The sequence below is a fragment of the Hemitrygon akajei genome, chromosome 1, assembly GCF_048418815.1.
Source record: "Hemitrygon akajei chromosome 1, sHemAka1.3, whole genome shotgun sequence".
NCBI lineage: Eukaryota > Metazoa > Chordata > Chondrichthyes > Myliobatiformes > Dasyatidae > Hemitrygon > Hemitrygon akajei.
The window spans coordinates 59,117,207-59,140,308 of NC_133124.1; the positions used below are offsets into that span (position 1 = coordinate 59,117,207).

Consider the following 23,102-nt stretch of genomic DNA (forward strand, 5'->3'; position numbering starts at 1 on the left):
AACAATTTAGATGAAGCCTAGGGTGTCTATTACCTTGAAAAGAAATGGCAACACCACTACTGCGAATTCAAAGTTCAAAGTAGAATTTTTTATCAGATTACATGCATGTCACCACATACAACCCTGAGATTCCTTTTCCAGTGGGCATATTTAGCAAATCTATAGAACAGTAACTGTAAACAGGATCAATGAACAACAGACTGTGCAAATGCAAATATCCATAAATACCAATAAATAAAGAGAGCATGAAATAACAAGATAAAGAGTCCTTAAAAGTGAGACCATCGATTGTGGGAACACCAGAAATAAAATGAGTGTAGTTATCCCCTTTTGTTCAAGAGCCTGATGGGTGAGGGTAGTAACAGTTCTTGAACCTGGTGGTGCAAGTCCTGAGGCTCCTGTACCTTTTCCCTAATGGCAGAGGTAAGAAACGAGCATGACCTGGGTGGTGAGGATCTTTGATGATGGGTGCTGCTTTTCTATGGCAACATTTCATATAGATGTACTCACTGCTTGGGTGGTCGTTACCTGTGATGTACAGTCCTATGTTTGGTAGGACTTTCCACTTAAAGCATTGGTCATCCCATACCAGGCCGTAAGCCTGCCAGTCAATACATTTTCCACTGCACATCTTATAGATAGTGTATTCCACTCCAAATTACATATAAGGCTGGTTTGCATCATGGCTGGGTCATATTCCTGCAGCTCCCTGTCCAGCAGCACTTTAGAATAATTTTGTCATAAGACCTATGTTACTTCTATGGGTAACTCATCACTAACTTCTTGAAGAAAATTAGTATTCAGTTCATTCAATTCAAGCTTTGTCAAAAATGCCAATATCCTACATACAAATAAATGATTTGTTTACTGTACAACTGCTTATATATCACTCACTGTTAATTAATTGGATTGGTTTATGATTGTCAGATGAATCAAGATACAGTGAAAAGCTTTATTTTGCATGCAATTCAGACATATCATGTTATACATAATTACATCAAGGTAGTTAAAGAAAGTCGAATGAAGAAAATAAAGTTGCAGTTACATACATACCAAGTGCAGTGGGGACACAATGAGGTAGATTGGTAGATGATGAGTGTATCTTCTCACATGTGATAATCCTGTTCAAGAACTTGATAACAGTTTGAGAGATTTTGAGGCAGGAGGAAACAAATGAGGTGTTTGAGGACTATAAGAAATGCAGAAGAACATTTAAGGGAGGGCTACATGAAGGCTAAGTTTGCACTAGCAGACAAGGTGAAGGAGAATCCCAAGGGCTTCTACAGATATATTCAAAGTAAAAGGATAGCAAGTGACAAAATTGGTCCTCTGGAAGATCAGAGTGGAGGTCATCTATGCATGGAGGTGAAGAGATCGGAGCAATATTGAATGGATTTTTTGCATCTGTATTTTCTCGGGAGACGGACACAGAGTCTATAGAAGTGAGACAAAGCAGTGGTGAAGTCATGGTCCGTATACACATTACAGAGGAGGAAGAGCTGTTTGCTCTCTTGAGGCAAATTAGAATGAATAAATCCTCAGGGTCTGATACGTTGTTCCCTTGGACCCTGTCGGCTGCTAGTGCAGAAATTCCAGGGGCTCTAGCAGAGATATTTAAATGTTCCTAGCCACAGGTGAGTAGCTGGAAGATTGGAGGATAGCTGATGTTGCTTTGCCATTTAAGAAAGCTCTAAGAATAAGCCAGGAAATCATAGGCCAGTAAGCCTGATATCAGCAGTGGTAGGTTATTGGGAGGCATTCTAAGGGACTGGATATATAAGTATTTGGATAGATGTGGACTGATTAGGGATAGTCAACGTGGCTTGTTCTAACCAATCTTATAGAGTTTTTCAATGAAGTTACCAGGAAAGTTGATGAAGGCAAGGCATTGGATGTTTTCTACCTGGAATTAAGCAAGGCCTTTTCTACATGGAATTAAACAAGGTCCCAAATGGGAGGTTGATCAAGAAGGTTCAGTCATTTGGCAATCAAGATGAAATAAAAATTGGATCAGACATGGCCTTTGCGGGAGAAGCCAGAGGACGATAACAGATGGTTGCCTTTCTGACTGGAGGTGTGTGACTAGTGTGCTGCAGAGATTGGTGCTGGGTCAATTGTTGTTTGTCATCTATATCAATGGTCTGGATGATAATGAGGTAAACTGGATCAGCAAATTTTCAGATGACTGGGATCAAGATTGGGAAGGTAGTAGACAGAGGGATTAATGGTTTGGCACAGACTAGAGGGGCCAAAGGGCCTGTTTCTATGCTGTATTGTTCTGACTCTGTTTCAGTGGGATTGAAACTGTCCTTCATTCAAGTCATACATGCTCTCAAGCTTTTGTAACTTCTGCCTGATGAGAGAGCTGAGAAGAGAGAATGACCAGGATGGGAGGAGTCCTTGATTATACTGGCTGTTTTTGTGAGAAAGCAGGAGGTGTAGACAGAGTCCGTGGAGGGGAGATGGGTTTGCATGATGGACTGGGCTGGGTTCACAATTCTTTGCAATATCTTGTGGTCTCAACAATCCGAGTGATGTCATTGCCATTAAATTCTTTCCTATTTCTTCTACTTTCATTTCCCAATTAACTGAAGCAGTTTACTAGTATACAGTGATTTTCCAAGAACGTTAGATAAATTATTTATAAAAAGGTCAACACATAGCTGATTGTTGGTTCATAAACGCTAAGTGAATTTTGGCATTATAGTAAGTCTATGAACTGACAACTTTAACATACCTAATCATTCAGATTCCTCTGTGGACATTCAAAGATTTTTCAATATACTTCTTACTGATGCAAAGACTTATGTCTGAGAAATATTGTTTATTCTATACTTGGTTGTTAAATTCCTTAAGGAAGAGAATCAGTATAATTTCTGATCATATTTTCTATCTCCTAGATCAACATAAATTGCAACTCTCTGCAGATGAAAGCTTGCACATTTGGTACCTCTAAATTAAAATTGATTTATGACAGTATCATTTACCGTTGGGATATTCCTTGCCAATAAACAGCAGGTATGCTTCTACAGCTGAAAATTCTGTGTAATAAAAAATGATATCCTTCCTTTTCCCATAACTCCCATAGCTGTGCATTATGTGAAGGATCTCCTGCTAATAGCAGCCTTTAATGTGGAACAGTTACTGATTCACATGCATGAGTTTCAGAATTAATTGTCAATGGCTTTTGTGATATTGAGGGATATTATGGCTGAGCCAGATATGATCCTCCTGAAATGCCATATTCTGACAGGAACCACTGAACAATGAACTGGACTCAACACTAACTAAATTTTCTGCTCTTTTACTCAGGGACAGAATGATTATTACATGCCCTTAATGTACGCATAGTTGAAATAAGTTTCATATAAGGTCTTATTGACCTATATAACTGAAGAAATGACGTAGCTTATTTCAAAAGCTGATATTCAACTCCACCAGACCAGGAGTAATTATACTGTAGAAAGAGAAGGAAACATCTAAACAATCAGGATTACCATGTCGGTGAAAAACAAGATAAAATTAATGTCAGTGAATGGTGAAGGAATAAACTTTTTAGAGTAGACTTTGGAATGTTACATTTTAATAGACTGAGATTTGATTTCCTTAATTTCTATATTCCCTGCATTTGAATACAGTAAGTTGATATATTAAATTTTAATCTCACCCTGCTGAACAGTATTTCAGAACAGCTCAGGCAGTGGATCATTGCTTGAGCAATGTTGCTGCATACTGTTCTTTGGATGACACCTTTTTCATTGTGGGCTTCCTGCACATTAGTTCCAGAACTAACTCATGAACAATGCCATCAGCAGACATTCCTTGTTGGCCAGTACTCATTAGACCCATTCTATCTGAAGTATAAAGGAATTGTGAATATGGCCGGGAGAGTGGGTGCTCTCCTGTGTGATGTGCTTCTAGTGGTTAGAAAGCAGGAACATATTGATGGAGTGAAAACTCTTGGTTTATGAACATGGCAAAATCATACGATGTGTAAACAGGAAAATGTGTGCAAGTTCAAGTACACCCTGAATTATGATGGTTTACTATCTAAGCAAACTCACGTTTGCCTTTTTGCTTGTCTCCACTAAGAGAGAATAAGATGAATTGTTTTCACCGAGGATGGAGAGTCTCTTTCATGCATAAATGTACTTAAGCATCAAGATAACAAAAGGTATGGGCCATGACTCTTTGACAGCTCCGGGTAATGCCATTTTTAGCCAGTTTTGAAGCTGCATTTATGGCTTCTGCTGTGAAAGATTATAGTCACAATCACTTTGTTAGAGATACCTGAATTATTCATTCATGTTAAAGTTGTTAAAGTAAAGGAAGAAAATTGCTTCCTGGCACACTTCAGTGACTATAATTTCTTGCCTGAGAACACTCCCTTTCATCATCTTTCCACTTCTGGAAGCTTTTTCCGCTAGAGTCATAGAGTATTAGAGCACCAGAGCTCAGAACAGGCCCTTTGGCCCATTTAGTCTGCAGCAGACAGCCATTCTGCTTGATCCCATCGACCCGCATGTGGACCATAGCCCTCCATACCCCTCCCATTCACATTCCTATCCAAACACATCTTAAATGTTGCAATCAAAACCACATCCACCACTTCCACTGGCTGCTCGTTCCACACTTGCACCACCCTCTAAGCGAGGAATCTCCCACTCAGGTTTCCCTTAAATATTTCACTTTTCACTTTTAACCTCTAGTTCGTCTCATCCAACCTCTGTGGAAAAAAAATGCTTACATTAACCTATCTAAACTCTCTTAATATTGTAAAGCTCTATCAAATTCCTCCCCATTCTCCTATATGTGAGATAATACAGTCTGAACCTATACAGCCTTTTCCTATAACTCAGGTCCTCAAGTCCAGAGAATAACCTTGTAAATTTTCTCTGTACTCTTTCAATCTTATTCTCATCTATTCTGTAGATAGGTGACTAGAACAGCATACAAAACTCTAAATTTGTCCTCACTGAAGTCTTATACAACTACAATATTACACCCCAACTCTTGAACTCAGAACTTTGATTTATGAAAACCAATGTGCTAAAATCTCTCTTTACAACCCTAATTATTGGTGACACCACTTTCAAGGATAATGGATCTGTGTCTCCAGATACCCTTTGTTCTACTACACTCCTTTGTGTCATATTGCTCATTGTGTAAGTCCCAATCTGGTTTGTCCTCCCAAAGTGCCACCCCTCACACTTGTCTGCATTTAATTCCATCTGCCATTTTTCCAACTGATTCAGACTCCACTGCAAGCTTTGATAGCCTTCCCTACTGTTCACCATGCCCCCAACCTTGGTGTCATGCATGGATTTATTGATGTAGTTTACTACATTATCATCCAGATCATTGATATAGATGACAAACAACAATGGACCCAGCACAAATCCCTATGGATCACCTAGCCACAGGCTTCCAGTCAGAAAGCCAGCCATCTACTACTGCTGTCTGGCTTCTCCAACAAAGCCAGAATTGAATCTAATTTACTACTTCATCCTGAATGCCTAGTAACTGAACCTTCTTGACTAACCTGCCATATGGGACCTTGCTAAAGTCTAGGTAGACAACATTCACCTCCTTTCCTTCATGAACTTCCCTGGTAACCTCTTTAAAAATCTCTATAAGATTGGATAGACATAAGCTACTATGTAGAAAGCCATGTTGTCTAATCCTAATCTGGCCCACCCTATCAGAATACTTACATATTTGGTCCCTCAGAAAAGCTTTCAGTGATTTACCCACTACTGTTGTTAGGCTCACCAGCCTATAATTTCCCAGATCACTGTATTCTTAGAGCCTTTCTTGAACACGGAACAATGTTAGTTATCTTCCAGTCCTTTGGCACCTCACCCATTGCTGAGGATACTTTAAATAACTCTTCCAGAGCCCCTGCAATTTCTGCACTTGCCTCCCACAAGGTGCAAGCTTGTCAGGCCCTGGGAACACATCCACCTAATTTGCCTCAAGGTAACAAGAAACTCCTCTTCTGCAACCTCCATGACCTCATTGCTGTTTTGCCCCAGTTTTATAGACTCAATGTCTGTCTCCGTGTATAGATGACCACACTAATCTTGAAGTTCACCTGTGAGAGAGACAGTTTTTATCCAATCACTCAATCTTTTGATGCAATCTATTAGAGAAAAAAAAACAAAGAACGTTGTAGTAATGTTGTAGTCAACTCTGGTTTTGTTGGTGGAGCTCTGGCATCTGAATCTGAAATCAGTAGGTTTAAGCCAGAGTCCAGAGGAAAGTGCACACAAATCTAAGATAATTGTTCTTCTAGAAGCACTGTACATTAGACAAGTTGTTAAACTGAAGTCTTGTTTGCTTTCTCAGAGATCCCATGGTTGTGCTTTCAAGGAAGATGATGCAATAATATCCATATTCCTCATCTTCAGTCCATAAGTTATGACATTTCAAATGCTCAGTGATTTTTCTAGATGTAATAATGGTTAATACTTTCAGGCAGTTAGGTCCGGCCCACACTACTCTTGGGTGAATGTTATTTTAATCTATGTCCATTAGTTATTACCCTCATCCAAGAGTAATAGGCCCTTCCTGTTCATCCTGAACATGTTTGTAGACTACAATTAAACTTCCCTCTGTATTTGTTCCAAAGAAAACAACACAGCATGATCAGTCTTCCTCTTAATTACTATCTTCCAACCCTGGCATAATTCTTAAAAACTTCTTTTGTGTCTTCTTGAATGCAGTCTCATTCTTCTTGTGCTCTGACTGAGTTCAGTGCTCTGGTGATGGCTTGATCTTTTATACAATTCTAGCATGACCTCCCTGTTCCTGTATTCATTGCTTTAGCTAATGATCTAGTAGAGTACATGTCCTCTTAATCAACTTATCTGCCTTCAGGGATCAATGGATATGCATTCCAGAATTCAAAGATTCTTTTATTACTTTACACCTCTATACTTTTCTTTTTTTAGAAAATAGACGATAAGACATTAGGCTATTTCGGCCATTGAGTCTGCTCCACTATTCTATCATAGCTGATTTATTAACCGTCTCAACCCTATTTTCCTGCCCTCTCCCCTGATTAATGAACCTGTGACTCCCTGATTAATCAAGAAATTATCAACCTCTTCTATAAACATAGACAATGACGAGCTGAACAGCCATCTGTTTCACAGATTCACCACTCTCTGGCCAGAGAAATTTTTCCTTATCTCAGTTCTAAATGGACATATCTCAATTCCTATCCTAGACTCCCCACAACAGGAAACATCCTTTCAATATCCACTTTATCCAAACCTTTCAATATTCAATAGACTTCAAGGAGATTCCCCCCTCATTCTTCTAAACTCCCATGAGTACAGGCCCAGAGCTAAGAAATGCTCCTCATATGTCAACCCTTTCATTTCTGGGATCATTCTCGTGAACCTTCTCTAGACCTTCCCCAATGCCCAAAACACTTCAAATGAGGTCCCATTGTAATTTGTAGCCCACATCCTGTCTACTGTTTGGAGACCTGTACATAACTCCTATTAGGGCCCTTTTACTCTTGCAGTTTTGTAACACCACTCACAAGGATTCTACATCTTCCAACGCTATGTCACCTCTTTCCAAGGATCTAATTTCATTTTTTTTCCCTTCAGTGCCACCCCACCCCCTCTGCCTAACTGCCTGACGTCTCAATACAAAGGAAAAGTCTTTGTATTTTTCCTTTGTAAAAATAGGAAAGGATATTAAGCTTCCAACTGTGATCTTCTTTCAGCCATGACTCAGAGATGCCCACAGCATCATATCTGGCAATCTCTAACTGCGGCACAAGATCATCTACCTTATTCCACGTACTGTGTACATTCAATTTTTATACCTGTAATTCTGTATTCATCACCCTTTTTAGCTTTGGCCCCCTTTACACTTTAACTCACCCCTTTGACTGCAATTTTCCCCTATCATCTGCCTGTCCTGCCTGATAGTCTCACTACACACTGTATCTTGTTGTACACCAACTGCTCCATCCTTAGCCCTATCAATCTGGTTCCCATCCCCCTGCCAATTTAGTTTAAAGCCTCTCTAACCCCTCTATCAATCCTGCCTGCAAGGATATTGCTCCCCTTCAGGTTCAGCAGTAACCCAGAAGAGATGCCAATGACTCAGAAATCTGAAACCCTGTTCCCTGCATCAGTTCCTCAGCCAGACATTCATCTGCAAATCATCCTATTCTTATCCTCATTGGCACAAGGCACAGGCTGCAAACCAGAGGTTACTACCCTGGTGGTCCTGCTTTTCAATTTTCTGCCTAAATCCCTATATTCTCCCTTCAGATCCTCCTCCCTTTTCCCACCTGTATCATTGGTACCAATATGTACCACAACTTCTGGCTGTTCTCCGTGCTTCTTTAAAATGCAATGGACCCAATCCAAGAGCCTGGCACCTGGGAGGCGACGTGCGATCTGGGTGTCTCTTTCACATCCATAGAATCTGCTTTCTGCTCGTCTAATTATGGAATTCTCTATCATTACTGCATTCCTCTTCTCCCCACTTCCGACGTGAACTATACAGTCAGACTCAGTGCCAGAGACCTGCTCACTGTGGTCGGCCACCTCCTCCGACAGTATCCAAAGCGGTAGATTAATTACTGAGGGGAACAGCCACAGGGGTACTCTGTACCGGCTGCAGATTCACTTTCCCTCTACTGACAGTCATCCAGGTGACTGGCTTCTTACTTTCTAGGGGTGTCTATGTCCTTGGAGCTTCTACCTATCACCTCCTCACTTTCCCATATGAGCCAAAGTTTGTCCAGCTGCAGCTCTAACACAGCCTCTAAAGAGATACAGCTCAATGCACTTTGAACGGATGTAGTTAACAAGGAGTCTGGAGGTTTTCCAGATTTCGCACATCTCACAGAAAGAATATACCACTGCTTCCAGATTCATTCTCAGTGCACTCGCTAAGTACTAACAGAGAAAAAAATACTAGCAAATTTCATATTTACTTATTTAGAACTTCCACTTCTGTTTGCCCAAGCCTGTTGAGCCAAAGCTGGACCATTCTAACACTAGCCCACCCCTACAATGGTCACTCTGCTTACACCTCCTTTCTTTTTTATTGGCTTCACATGGATTTCAGCCACAAAAAAGAAAGCTGAAAGCTCCTGAGCTCTTTTGAAACTTTGTGCTGCATCACCAACAAACAATGCCTCATGCTGTTTCCAGCTCGATGAAAATTATGTTATAAAAATTTATGTTATACAAGTTATGTTATGTATATGTTATTTAATATAATAAAAAACATTAAAAAAGCTCAATGTTATAGCTGTTCTTACAATTCCCAATAATTCCTCTTCATTCAAGCTGGTCACAATTCCAGCTTGGACCTGCCCTTGTGTAGATTCAAAGCCAGATTCCAGTGCATTGTTGGGAATCAAAACAAAAAATGCTGAAAATGCTTTGCAGATCAGACCGCATTTATGGAGAGAGAAACAGAGTTAATTCAACAGTTCAATATGGAAATTCCTGACATATTTTTCCTTCACCACGAGATTTCATCACAACTCCAGTATGAGACCAAACAGCAAGTTCTGTGCTTTTATGGTCATATTTCAAACTTGCTGGTAATTGCTTGGAGAAATGCCAGTAGTTTGGCACAGAACTCAACCTTTGAACAATGTGGCTGACATGCAGTTGTTAAAAACATTAATGGCTGAAACCCTGTTCCCTGCACCAATTCCTCAGCCAGATATTCATCTGCAAATCATCATATTCTTATCCTCACTGGCACAAGGCACAGGCTGCAAACCAGAGGTTACTACCCTAGAGGTCCTGCTTTTCAACTTTCTAATCTTCAGCAGTTTGGTGTTTTACAGGAATCATCATGAAAATTTCAAGTGCTTTCACTGCTCATAATATCAATTGATAGGTATTGATGAGTAAATGGGCTGTTTAACTTGACTAATGATTGAAGGACCAGAGAACAATATTCCAAAGACTGTTGATGTGAACAGCTCATTCATCCACAGCATAAGTGATGCATGGAGCAGGCTCCCATTTCTTCATTACACTTGGCACCACTATTGCACTACATCAAAAAGAAATTGCTGTTTGCTTTCTTTGCTGGTAGCAGGTAGATCATAGCTGCAGTGCAAGAGATAAGTGACAACTATGAGACTAATTATTCCTTTACAAAAACAAGAGGCAAGGACTTTGAAAATACCATTAACATTCATCATTTCTTTGAGGTGAAGGTAGTCTTTGCAAACTTCCTATACATTAAGGTTATCCAGTTTGTTTTGTTAAAGATAATTGAAAATTCTTGGCAGATTTTGCATTGTGTTTTTTATTCTTCTGTGTATCTATATTTCATTATGAATGGATTTTATATTTGAAATTAAAAAAGTAAACAGAAGAAGAGGCTTGGTTCATTTTTCAGAACAGTTATTTCATAGGTGTTTGAAGTGAAGATAATGAAGTTTAAGTTTAATTGTCATTCAACCATATGAATGAAAACAGTCAAATTGAGTTCTGGAGTTCAGTGCTGTTTTGTAAGGTGTCTCTGTATGTCCTTCCCCTGGATTGCATGGGTTTTCACTGGGTGCTTCTGTTTCCTCTCACCATCCAAAGACCTACTTTGTATGATAATTTGTCATTATAAATTGTCCTGTAATTAGGTTAAGGCTAATTGAGTTTTCTGGGATAACATGACATGAAGGGCCAGCAGGGCCCTTTTATTTCAAATGAAATAAAAAGAAGATGAAAATGATTGTCCTGGAACGCAAGTGGAGCCACAGATGAGGGCAATCCAGCTTATCTTACACCGAGCAAACACTGGAGAGCAGCACTAATGGCAGGGTCCAGACCTCAATCCAGCCTGGTTGCCCACCACACCACCACTGGTGTCTCCTCCCCGGGCGGCTGCAGCAGGCAATCCTGTGCAACAACCATGGCTGTGCAGCTTCCCTGCCATCGGTCTTGCCAATGAACCAGCGAACCGCGCTTGCAGTATACTACATTACCAATGTCCAACAAGGTCTTGTGAACACAAGGATGTTTATAGAATGCAGAACATTATTTCCCAAGACTAAGTCAGATTGAACTGACTGACGTCAGCAAAATGCTTGCAAGAAAATGCATTTTCTATCCTTTTTGTTCACTTTGATGTTTGTTATTTAAGAACATTATTTGAAAACTTTTCTTTTTTATTTCAACGACCTTTTTATAACCCAATGAGTCTTTTATTCACTTCTGCTCTTGGGAAGAACATATACCACCAGGGGGGTCAAAGAAATAATTGGAAAAATTTCCTTTAGAGACAGTTTCCAAGAACTTGCTGATAAATACTTCATGCATTTCAGATTCTGACTTTTTTCCCCACTTTAACCCAAAGATAAATACACTTAATATTCAAATTGAAAAATTCCATAGTACTAACAAATGCGCAACTACAATATTTAATATTTTGATCTACAAGTTATTGTGTCCTAATATTTTTCATATGTAAGTAGGGTCTAATGATGTGTTCTTTACTAGCTTCCATGATGAATGTGTCTAGGAAGTTAGAAATATGGTCAGCTTGTCAATTCTGTGCTTCTACCAATTTCAACTCTACTTACCAGGTCTGATTTATATTCTTTGATGACCACGGCAACCAAAACATTATTGCTGTCAGCCATGAAATGACTGACTTTATGCCCCTGTGACTGCATGTCCATATTCTGCTCTAACTCAGTTTACAAGTCTGCAAATTATGTCACTGTAGTGGGCCACATCTCAAATAATGATGAAGCAGCGTACAGGAAGGGGATAGTGAACTCAGTGACATGGTGGCATGACAATAACCTTTCCCTCACTGTCAGGAAAAGAGCCTTGGGTGAGCATAAGCTCCTGTCTACAACAACAGTATTGAGGTTGAGAGCTTCAAGTTCCTAGGTATGAACATCACAAGTAGCCTGTCCTGGTGCAACCATATTGATCTCACAGTCGAGACAGTTGACCAATGCCTCTACTTCACCAGATGGCTAAAGAAGTTTGCTTGTCCCTGTCGATTCTTCTGAATTTTTATTGATGCACCACAGAAAGCATGCTGCCTGAATGCATAATTGCTTGTAACGTATGACGATTGCTCTGCATGTGACTGCACGGAATTGCAGAATTGTGGATAGAGCTCGGCACATCAAAGGAGCCAGCTTTTCCTCTATGGACTCTGTCTATACTTCTCACAGCCTCAGTAAAGTAGCAAGCATAACTAAAGACCCCACCAACCCTGGATATTTTCACTTCCCCTCTCTACTAATGCCTGAAAGCATGTACCACCAGGCTCAAGGACAGCTTCTATCCCACTATTTTTAAAATGAGCCCACCCCCACACATCTTTTCTTTGTTATTTGAAAAATTTCACTATTTAATTTTGCTTCTTATTTCGATTGAATCTGGTTTACTAAAAGCTCATTATCCTTTCTGGCTCCTTCCATCCTTCATACAATTTCCTTCATCGTCAATGAACCAAATAACAATCTGCATTCCTACTCTGTTGATTATTGCTTGTTTCCTGTTTCAAACTTGTCACTTCTTTTAGCTCTGAGGGAGTCATTCAATGCAGAGGACTAGTCAAGTTCAGAATTTTACTGCCTTTAGTTGGTCCTCTGTTGCTGTTTTGCAAGAATCAAGATGATGAGAAGTGACACACTGAGCAACTTTGGCAACAACTTAGAAGCTGATTGGTTTAGCATCCATTACTTCCTCTTCAGTTTGGGATTCTCTTCTCTTTTGCTCATCCTGTTATCTGTTTTGCCTCTGTAACTTTAATTCTTAACACTTCAATCATAATATTTCAATCATTTGCTCTTTACCGCAATTGATTAGTGACTAACACAAAGCAACTTTTGATGCATTTTCACTTCAAGTATATGACTGTTTTCTCTGTAAAGTATAAAACAGGCAAATATTGATCAGCAGTTGAAAAAATGGTAAAAGTTTCCAAAACAAATTTTATGAGTAGTTCTAAACAAAGCTGACTTGTGAGGCTCATTTTATTCTGAAGACCCGAGTGATGCTGGAACTCTGCAGCAACACACAACCCGGGGGAAGAACTCATTGTATCAGGCGGCATCTATCGATGGAATTGGGCATTCAAAGTGTTAGACTGAGACCCTACATCCGGACCATTTTACTCTGAAGTTATCCTGGTTGCCAGTACGTCATAACTAAAGCTGCTAGAAATAGCTACAATGCTAAAAAGAAAGTGAAAGTATATTTTGTAATGGCGGTAGATTTAGGTCTGAAGGCACTGAACAATTGAATCAACTTTATTCACTACATACATTTGCATGTATTGGGGATTTGCTCAGATTTCAACCCTCTGCTGCTTTATGGCTCTGCTGTCATGGGGAAAGCTTTGGGAATTAACCCCAAGCGAAATTCTGGAGCAGGAGTCCCTAAGGCAGTCATCATGTGACACTGCTGGTGCCAAACTGTATCGGTCTTCGTCATTCATTTGGATCCATCAGCTGCGTGGAGAGGGGGAGTCTGCTACATGGGCAATAGCTTGCTCCCCATATCATACTGCCCAGACTTGCATATCACGTAAACAGCTGGGATACAACATCCGTAGTCAATCCCGACGAATGGAGGACCTCAGGAAGATAGTCTCTATGATGGCAGTGGAGAATTAAACCAGTATGTTCTGGGGAAGATTGAATTTTACTAAGAGCTGCAGGAAGTACATCCTCTGCTGAGCCTTTCTGTTAATAAAACAGATATGGTTCTCCCACAGGAGGTACTACAAAATAATGATGCCCAAGAACCTGAGTATTGAAATGGTGCTAACCGTTGAGTTGTTGATGATGAGTGGGTGGAAAGGAAACACATTTCTGCGAAAGTCGATAAGCATTTCCACAGTTTTGAGAGCATTCTGTTCAAGTTGCTGTGATTGCACCAGGACACCAGCTGGCTACTTCCTGGTGATCCTTGTGGTTGTTGCCTTCTGAGATTAGTCCAATGATAGTGCTACCATCAGCAAACTATCAGTTTAACTGATGGATCACTGGAGATTCAGTCACTGGTGGATAGAGGAAATAGGTGAGGGGAGAGAACACACTCCTGTGGCAAACCAGTACTGTGTGGGTGGGATGTGGAGATCTGCTTGCCTAATCTCACATATTGCCTCCTTTCAGAGTGGAAGTTTGTGATCTACCTGCATACCAGACCTGGTGTATTAAGTTTAGAGGGTTTCTCTTGCAGAATCTCAGAGATGATGGTATTGAAGGCTGAACTGAAATCAGCATAGAATCCCAACATATGTACCAGGGGAGTTGAGGTGCCAGACAACAAAATGCAGACCGATATTAACTGCATCATCTACAGATCTGTTGGCTCCGTAGGCGAACTGCAGCAGATCTACAAGTTTTGAGCGACGGATTTGAGAAATGAGGTGACCAGCCTTTGAAAAGTCTTCATGTTATTTGAATAAACCTGCATGCTCTTGTGTACTGACATCACAGATACGAGAGTTCAAGTAATTAAACAGCAGTCTTACAAAGTTGTTTTAATCTATTTTGTTAACAATGCCCAAAAGAAAATGAAATATACATGAAATACAGTGTGAATAGAATTCTTGAAATCACATGACTGTGCTGCTACATAGAGCTAACTTTTTAACTAATACTTAAATACAATTACCCAGTTATTGGCAAATGAATCAGATGTTGGTCTAAGCCCTGTCATGTTCTATCATGAACAGACTCTAAATCAGAGGCTATGAATTGGCAAAATGGAACAAATAAAACTACTATAAAGTATTCACCTTATGAGATAATTATTTCTGTTATATATTGAGCAGGTGGAGCAAATAGAAAAAATACGATACCCTTAAACCTTACAGTCATTTGTCTAAAACCCAAATTAATAGCCCATTTTTCTTGAAGCCATCAATGGAATTAGATTATTCCTCCCTAGAGACTCTCTCTCTATGTGACCAATAGCAAAGAGCCTTTCTCCCTCTTCCTTCTCTGGCTTCTAGTATCCTGCCCTGCTCTAATTCAGCCTTCTGAAATCCCCCATGAAGTAAGTGTACCAGACCACTGACATCCGGTAGCAGTTTGAACAAGGACAGCCTTTATAATAAATGTGAAGTTACTTCAACAGTTGTGCAATATTTAATTATTGGTAAGCAAACAAGTGTGGAATATTCAGCAGCCTGAATAAGTAATTTTGCAACTCATTTGTGAGTATAAATTATTTTAGACAGGAATGAAGGAAGGTAATAATCAATTAATATCATAATCAGTTGAGTGATGTTTACACAGGGTGTGGATTCCAGCATATTATTCAAAAATGGCAGCACTAATATCAAAGCATCTTTGCAAGGTGATTGATATTTTAATCTGCTTGTTTTGAATTTTACCTGCGATCATTAGGTGTTCATGGAAGGATGTATGTATGCTTCTCCAAAGCCATTTCTCACAGTGTAAAGGTTACCCAACACCTAATAAATGGCCCAGCTGAATCTGCCTTCTTTCACCTGCTACTCAATCTTCCTGCATGATGGTGATTTCACTGGAATCATGATCCCAGGAATTTGCACTGAGGGAGCTACCTTAGACAAATTTTACCATCTAATCTCTGATCCATTTATCTATTAATTGCAACAAGCTCCATTGTGAATATATGGGACATAATTAAAAAATTGGACTGCATAGTGCTTATATTTATATAATCAATATAGTGCACTGATAATCTGTTGGGAATAGTCAAATGTCAGATTCAATACATCCTTTCCCCAGCTCAGGTCTACCTTCACTGAATATATTTGAATTTATTTAAATCTTACATCCTTCCCACAATGTGAGGGAGTAAAAATCTTTGCATTATGACCCTTTTGCAGTGTATAGCCATGTGAATTTATAAGTCTAATGGATTGTCAAAAGAAACTGCCCCATAGCCTGTTGGTCCTGGCTTTAACGCTGTGGTACTGTTTGCCAGATGGAAGCAGCTGAAACAGTTTACGGTTGGGCTGACTGATGACTTTCCAGGCCTTCTTTATGCACCTGCTGCTGTAACTGTCCCCAGTGGAGGGAAGTTCACATCCACAGATGCACTGGGCTGTCTGTACCATTTTCTGCAGTGCCCAGCGATTAAGGTTGGTGCAGTTCCTGGACCAGGTTGAAGACAGCCAGTCAGGATGCTCTCAATGGTGCTCCTGTAGAAAGTCTTGAAGGTTTGAAGGCTCATGCCGAACTTCTTCAATCACCTGAGGTGGGAGAGACACTGTTGTGCTCTTTTTTGCCACACAACCAGTGGATACAGTCCAGGTAAGATCTTCAGTGATGTGTACATTGAGGAACTTGAAACTACTCACCCTCTCGACTGCAGACCCATTGATGTTGATCAGGGCGAGCCTGTCTCCGTTCCTCCTGTAATCCACAACAATGAATGATTTCCTAACTCTGTAAACAAATTGTCTCAGCTTACACACCACAGGATCATTTCAAGTCCACCAGAGCCTACCATGTGTTTGCTCTTCAGTGCTGCAGTGGAGTGGTCACCCAGGCACTGAATCCGTGAAGGAATGATTCCATCTTTGATACCAATAAAAATAAGATGGCATCTTGACCTCTGGGATTTACCAGCATTGTTGGCTTCCTCTGTGTGCAGACAGCATTGACTACACTCATGTATACATAGGGGCTTCAACTGATACCCCAGACCTTTCTCTTAAAATACAGATTGCCATGAATTATGAGAAGAACATTCAGATGGCAATTCTCTGATTGTAGGTCCTATAAAAGGCTGTACCGATGGACACTTCCAGGGACTGGCTGAAGGGCTGGATCCTGGGGCACAATGGCTAGCCTCATTCTCCAAGGCTGCTCATTCTAGTGTCTTCTACAACACAGCACTAAATGCAGATACAATGAGAGAAACACAAGTAGAAGAACTACAGTGTAAAATGCCAGTAGACTCCTTTAGATGGGAAGTGGTTTTGGACTCCATGGTCCCTCTGCCTGTTAATACAAAACTTCAAAGATTCAAGAACATTTATTATCAAAGTATGTATACAGAATACAGCTATGAGATTCGTCCACCCACAGGCAGCCATGAAACAAAGAAACGTCATGGAACCAGTTCAAGAAAACATCAAACACCCAGTGCGTGGAAAAAAAAGAACCAACTGTGCAAATGGCAAAAAGCAAGAGAACAACACATAGAATAACAAACACCTAACCAGAAATATTCAATATAGTTCAGTTCAGCACTGTGCCATGAGCCAATGCTGACCGCAGGGCCAACCATTCATTGTTGAAGTTTCCCAGTTTACATCGGTCAAATCACTCAAAAACAACAAAAATAAGTAACCAGAATCCAGGAACCTCCAAGTCCCCCAAAACGAGTCCACAACCTTGTTGATTAATCATGGCAACATAGATCCCAACACTCCTGCAATTTCCTCCAACAGCTTCTAGCGAGAGGGAGAGGAGGACCGGTTAAACACAGGCAGATGGTGCCGAACACCCACCCATCCTCCACTCTCAATTTCATTGACTTCAACCTTGCTGGACGCTTCATTCAGGGAGAAGCAATGGAGTCGTTCATGACCTCATGCCCGTCTCCAGGCAACCAGGCCTCCAGGCTGTACACTCCACTCCAAACCTCACTAAGGTCCCTCACAACAAAAACCGCAAAGCACCAGATCACTCATTCAGCTTCAAAACACACCATCAATAGGTAAATCACAGCTTCTAACTGCACACAGCTTAGTAGTACGATTATATTTGAAAGAAGTAGTAATTTTGTGAACTATCAGCAAGATATCACATTGTTCACTGGCACCATCTTTATTGCGACAACAGAATGGTGTACATGGCAACTTCTGAATGCAGTTCCAGTCATGCCCCACTATTCTAGCTTTAATCGAGAAGATGAAGAACGTTAAGTAAGTTTTCCATTATCCTAATTTGAATAAATGTCAGTAGGAATGTGTAGGAGTGTAGATGGACTAAATGCTTGTGTGAATAACAGCTTCCTGTGTGTAAGAAACTGAATAATTAGGTCTGGATAAGGGCGTCTGCTTTAGGTAGCAGTTTTGTTAGCAATCTGCAGCTCATCTTGTTCTACCTTATGTGTTCTTCAAACGTTTTGACAATATACCATCATTTGCAGTATTCCCATTACCCGAGTGATTCTAGTCACTCCTGCCTGGATCTTATAACAGTAGGGTCTCCTCCCTACACCCTGCCAACATACAAGGACTCCCTGTTGGCATATATTTTATGAACTAGCACTTTCAAACACTTTCCTGAAAATCATCTCTCCCTCCTATTTGTTGGTGTCTGGTTCCGGTGTTGACAGCTATGTGCAACTGAACCCAGTTCCACAAACAGGAGAAAATCTGCAGATGCTAGAAATCCAAAGCAACACACACAAAATGCTGGAGAAATGCAGTAGGACAGGCAGCATCTATGGAAAAGAGTAAACAGTCGACGTTTTGGACTAAGACATTTCATCAGGACTCGGGGTGTCAGGCCGTAACGTTGACTGTTTACTCTTTTCCTTAGATGCTGCCTGGTCTTCTGAACCCTGTTCCACTGGGAGTGGCATAAGTTCTGTTTTACTCAAGAATTAGGTGTAAATGACCCTTCCACATTTCAGCTGTTTTTGGGAGATATTATAATTTTATCTGAGGGAGCCAAACTTGGTGTCCTAGTGTGATTAAGGACTGCTTTTTATGTTTAATCTGACTACTTGATTTCTAGTTGAACACATCTGAATTTATAGGTGGTAAATATTGTGAGTTTACCCCAGCTCAGACATGGTACGTAAGAGACTCTAACACAACACGAGTCTTCCAAATGTACCTCAAGACATTCTTCACCAGGCTGAGGTAATCATTTTCAGTTTATATGTACACTAATTAACCAGCCTAACAGAATCTTTGTGCTGCACCCACTACACACAAATGAAAGCAATAAATTTGCTTACACAACCCGAAAAATTATATTTTATTGGAATCAGATGAGCATTGTGCTTTTTTTCTTCCTTTTATTCCAGTATAAAGCTCTCCAGATGAAGTTAATAAAAGCGTAATTCAATGTTCAGCAATATCACTAATAAACAGCAGTTCCTATTTACTCACAGGGATAGCCAACTTTCACCAATGCTATTTGCCTAAAATCAAGTTATTTAAAAGGTTATCACTCAACGTGCATTATCCATCTCAATTGAAAGGGGTGACCTTCTCTGACATCAGATACAACTCCATCTGTGCACCTTGACTACTTTGCCAGGATACCAGTCATTCTCAAGCTCCTAGCCTCAGGAGCTTGTTGCTGATCACTGCTACATCTTACAAATTTAGAAAGTTGCCCCATCTTCCTACCCAAGGAGAGGAGACATCATTTACTTTTCCTTCAGCTCACAGGAGCAGTAGAGTGAGTACAGACATTCCTCAAGGTGCAAATAATCAGAGTCTGCTGACAAGCTCCTAATAGTGGTGTTTTGCTATAGCTTCGGACTGTTTTTTTGTTGTTGTCCTTTTGTATTAAGAGCATGTCTCGTGTGGGCACTGTTCTCCAACAGCTTATCTGGATCCGTCAAATCTCTTGTAGTACTCCAGTAACTCTCTCTCCATCTCTGCATTATCCCATCATTTGGAGAAATACTCTCCTTATCCTTTTAAGAACCCACTGCAAAATCCCAACTGCTCTGTGACATTGAGAAGTGTGAGCACCAACAAAGTTAGTTTCAGCAAAATATTACAGGGAATCTGAAAACCCTGTTCTGTAAACTGTACAAATGACGTCCTCACTTTTAGCGTGGCTTTTGCAAGCAGCACTACATTCATCCCGTGACTGCTCACTGTGGAGTGGTTTTCAGAGCTAGTGATCTTGTCAGAAGTCCTGAAAGATTTGCCATGAATAATAGCTGAATTGTCTCCATGCGCAAGCTGCACTTAAAATGAAAAGCAATCGGTTTTTCCATCCTGTCAAGTGGAAAGTCAATCACTTTGGATGGTTAAAGCTGTGGTGCAATTCAGAGCAATGTGAATGCAAAGCCATGTGTTCAGTTACTTCTTTTAGATGGTAATAGAAAATGGAAATTCAATAGAAGGCAGAATCCTTAGCTTTCCTCAGAGGATGGAGAGTTATTGTTTAATATGTAGATAACTAATTTTATAATACATTCTGACAGCATTAGCAGTTGATGGTAATTCTGCAGAGGCCTGAACCATATTGAGTAGGCCTCTGCAGAACTATCATGAGCTTCTAGTGTAACAAGTTTACAAATAGATCTGTCAGTGACTGGAAACTCATTTTCACCTCTTCCATGCTAGATTCATAAATCAGGACTAGGCATTCTTAATTGCTAATATGAGCTGTTACAGAGCCATAGAATCACAGAAAAGTACAGCACAGGAACAGGCCCTTTGGCCCATGTAGTCAATGTTGAAACATTTAAACTGCCTTCTCCCATCAACCCACACCAGGACCACAACCATATCCCTACCTTCCAAATATCTATCCAAACTTCTTTTCAACGTTGAAATTGAGCTCACATGCACCATTTGTGCTGGCAGCTCACTCCATACGCTGTCATAGAGCGCAAAAAGTTACTTTGGGCCACTGGGCCCACACAGACTGTGAAACATCCATTTACACTAACTTATTACATCTTATTTTTCCCACCTTCCCATTAATACCCCCCTTGCCTTCCCACCACCTCGCTCCTCAAATTCTACCACATTAGGGGCAACTTACAGTGGCCAGTTTACCTTATAACCAGCTTATCTATGCGACATAGGAGAAAAATGAAACACAAGGAGGGGATGAGGGCTGGGTTCGGCTGGAGGGGAAACCCACATGGTCTCAGGCAGAATATGCAAACTCCAGACAACAATGGAGACTAGGGTTGATCCCAGAGCACTTGAACTATGAAGCAGCAGTTGTACCACTTTTGCAGCAATGTACAATAGGGATGGGAAAATTGTGCATCTATTTTATGGGCCCATTCAACCAGATCATTGTCTAGCGAAAAACAGCATTACAGGACTCTTTACAAGTTTTCTTGCACCTTTATGAACTATTATTGTTCAGTTTGAGAACCTTTTTGTATGAGTTCTGTTGAAGTGGAGAAGAGGAAGAACCAATGGGCAAACATCTCATTATGAACAGAGCAGGCAGAACTCAAATACTTCCCATTGCTGTGAGCATATATTTGCTAGTTGCACAATTTTCAGTAATCTATAATCAATAATTTACTCTGTTCTTCCAGCATAGCTCCATTGCTAATAGGACACTGATCCTCTGGTTATACTGTTCTATGGTTGTTAAGTACTTCATCCTTTGACGAGTATTTGGTTGAGCTGGATCCACATTCAAAGGATATTTTAGCTAATGAGCCATCATAATAATTTTGCCATTCCTTCATTCAAACTTCTATTAATGTTTTGATTTTTACATATAATTTGCATTTTCACAAAAGTTCTTAACAGAATTTACATTTTTTAAATCTTATCTTCAAGAAATGGAAACATAATTACCTTTTTTGTCTGTGTTCCCTGACTCCTTGTTCTTTCCTGCTCCTTTGTGATTGTTTTCTTCCCATGTGCTCTTGTCAAATTGACGAATAAACTTTTAGCTAAAAATAATGAAAGAGGCAATGAGTGGTGTAACACAGCTGCAGTGCAATGCAGCAAGAGTAAATGTAGCCAGTAGCACTAACCAAACTATCATAATGCACACCAAATAGATACCATCTGCATGTTGTATTAAAATATACACCTAGTTATTCTCAGCAAGCATATGTTGAAAAGTTGAACAGGAAAGAAAAAAATTGCTGGAAACTGGCCAAAATGTGTCTCAAGCAATACCTCATGCTGAAACCATTTCTCTTAGATTGAATTAAATTTTACCACTTCATAGCTGTGTCAGTAACTCTTCAGATACCAAGAATTAAACAAAGATGTTAGGATGGGGAATGTGTTCAAGAATCATAAGAGATACCCTGGTCATCCAAGCACACTGATCATGATTGATTTTGCTTATTATTTATGCTAAAATTTATAAAATGAAATCAATCTTCTAATATTTCTCTGCACGTGTCAGTAATTTGTTGAGCGGGAGAGAAAAGGGGTGTGTTAATTACAACTAAGGTCATCTCACTCTCCAAAATTAAGAATCCCATTGTAAGAGAGTAGGGAGAGTAGAGAATGAAATTAGCGTCACCCTACTTCTTGAAAATGTTACTATTATGATTATTAATTAGTTCCTTAAGGTTGTGATAGCCGGGGGTGTTAGTAGGGATAAGCTCCCACTACCGATTAAGTACTCCTAATGGCATTACGACTCAAATAGCCACTGATGACTGTGACCACATATTTCCCCACATTATATTCCATCTGCCAACTTTTTCATCACTTCACTAACTTATTTGCATTCCTTTGTAGCCTCCTCACAACTTGCTAATATATTTACCTGGGTACCATTGGCAGGTTTGTCTCCTCATCTAAATCATTAATATAAAGATTAAATATTTTGTGCCTAGTACTGATTTCTATAGCAGTCCAATACTTACTGATTGCCACTCCATAAATTTCCATTTCTCACAGCTATCTGTTTTTGTTATCTTGTCATGCACTTTCCCATGCTAATATATTACCCAACCCCAGTATACATTAATCTTGTTCAGTAATTAGAGCTTGCGTGCTTTCCCTGTGTTCATATGGGTTTCTTCTCCAGCCCTAACACAACCCTCGTCCCCTCCTTGTGTTTCATTTTCCTCCTATGTGGTATAGATATGCTGGTTAGAAGGTTAACTGACCAGTCTAAGTTGCCCCTAATGTGTAAGTGTTAAAGGAGAGAAGTAGAAGGAAGGAAAAGGGACACTGATGGAAATTTAGGAAAAATAAAATGCAATTAGCACAAGTTAGTGTAAACACGGGCTTCATAGTCTGTGACATCTTACTGAGTGACTTCTGCATTACAGAAATATTATATTCTGCTGATTCTCATTTATCTACCACTTTCTTGTTATATCTTCAAAGAGACATGGTAAACTTGTCAAGCTTGATTTCCTTTTCATAACATCATGTTGATCCTGATTGATTGGCTAATCAATTTCTAAGTACGTTGGCACAAAACA

The 23,102-nt window shown here is 40.0% G+C and overlaps 1 protein-coding gene across 7 annotated transcripts in view; it reads right to left on the reverse strand.

Moving 5' to 3' along the window:
* dlgap1a (discs, large (Drosophila) homolog-associated protein 1a) overlaps positions 1 to 23,102 on the reverse strand; it is an 811,451-nt gene that overhangs the window by 280,594 nt on the left and 507,755 nt on the right. For all 7 annotated transcript variants that reach the window (XM_073043846.1, XM_073043853.1, XM_073043819.1 and 4 more), the window contains one exon: positions 21,502 to 21,599. The gene's annotated coding sequence lies outside the window, so the exon portion shown is untranslated. The remainder of the gene's footprint in view (positions 1 to 21,501; positions 21,600 to 23,102) is intronic.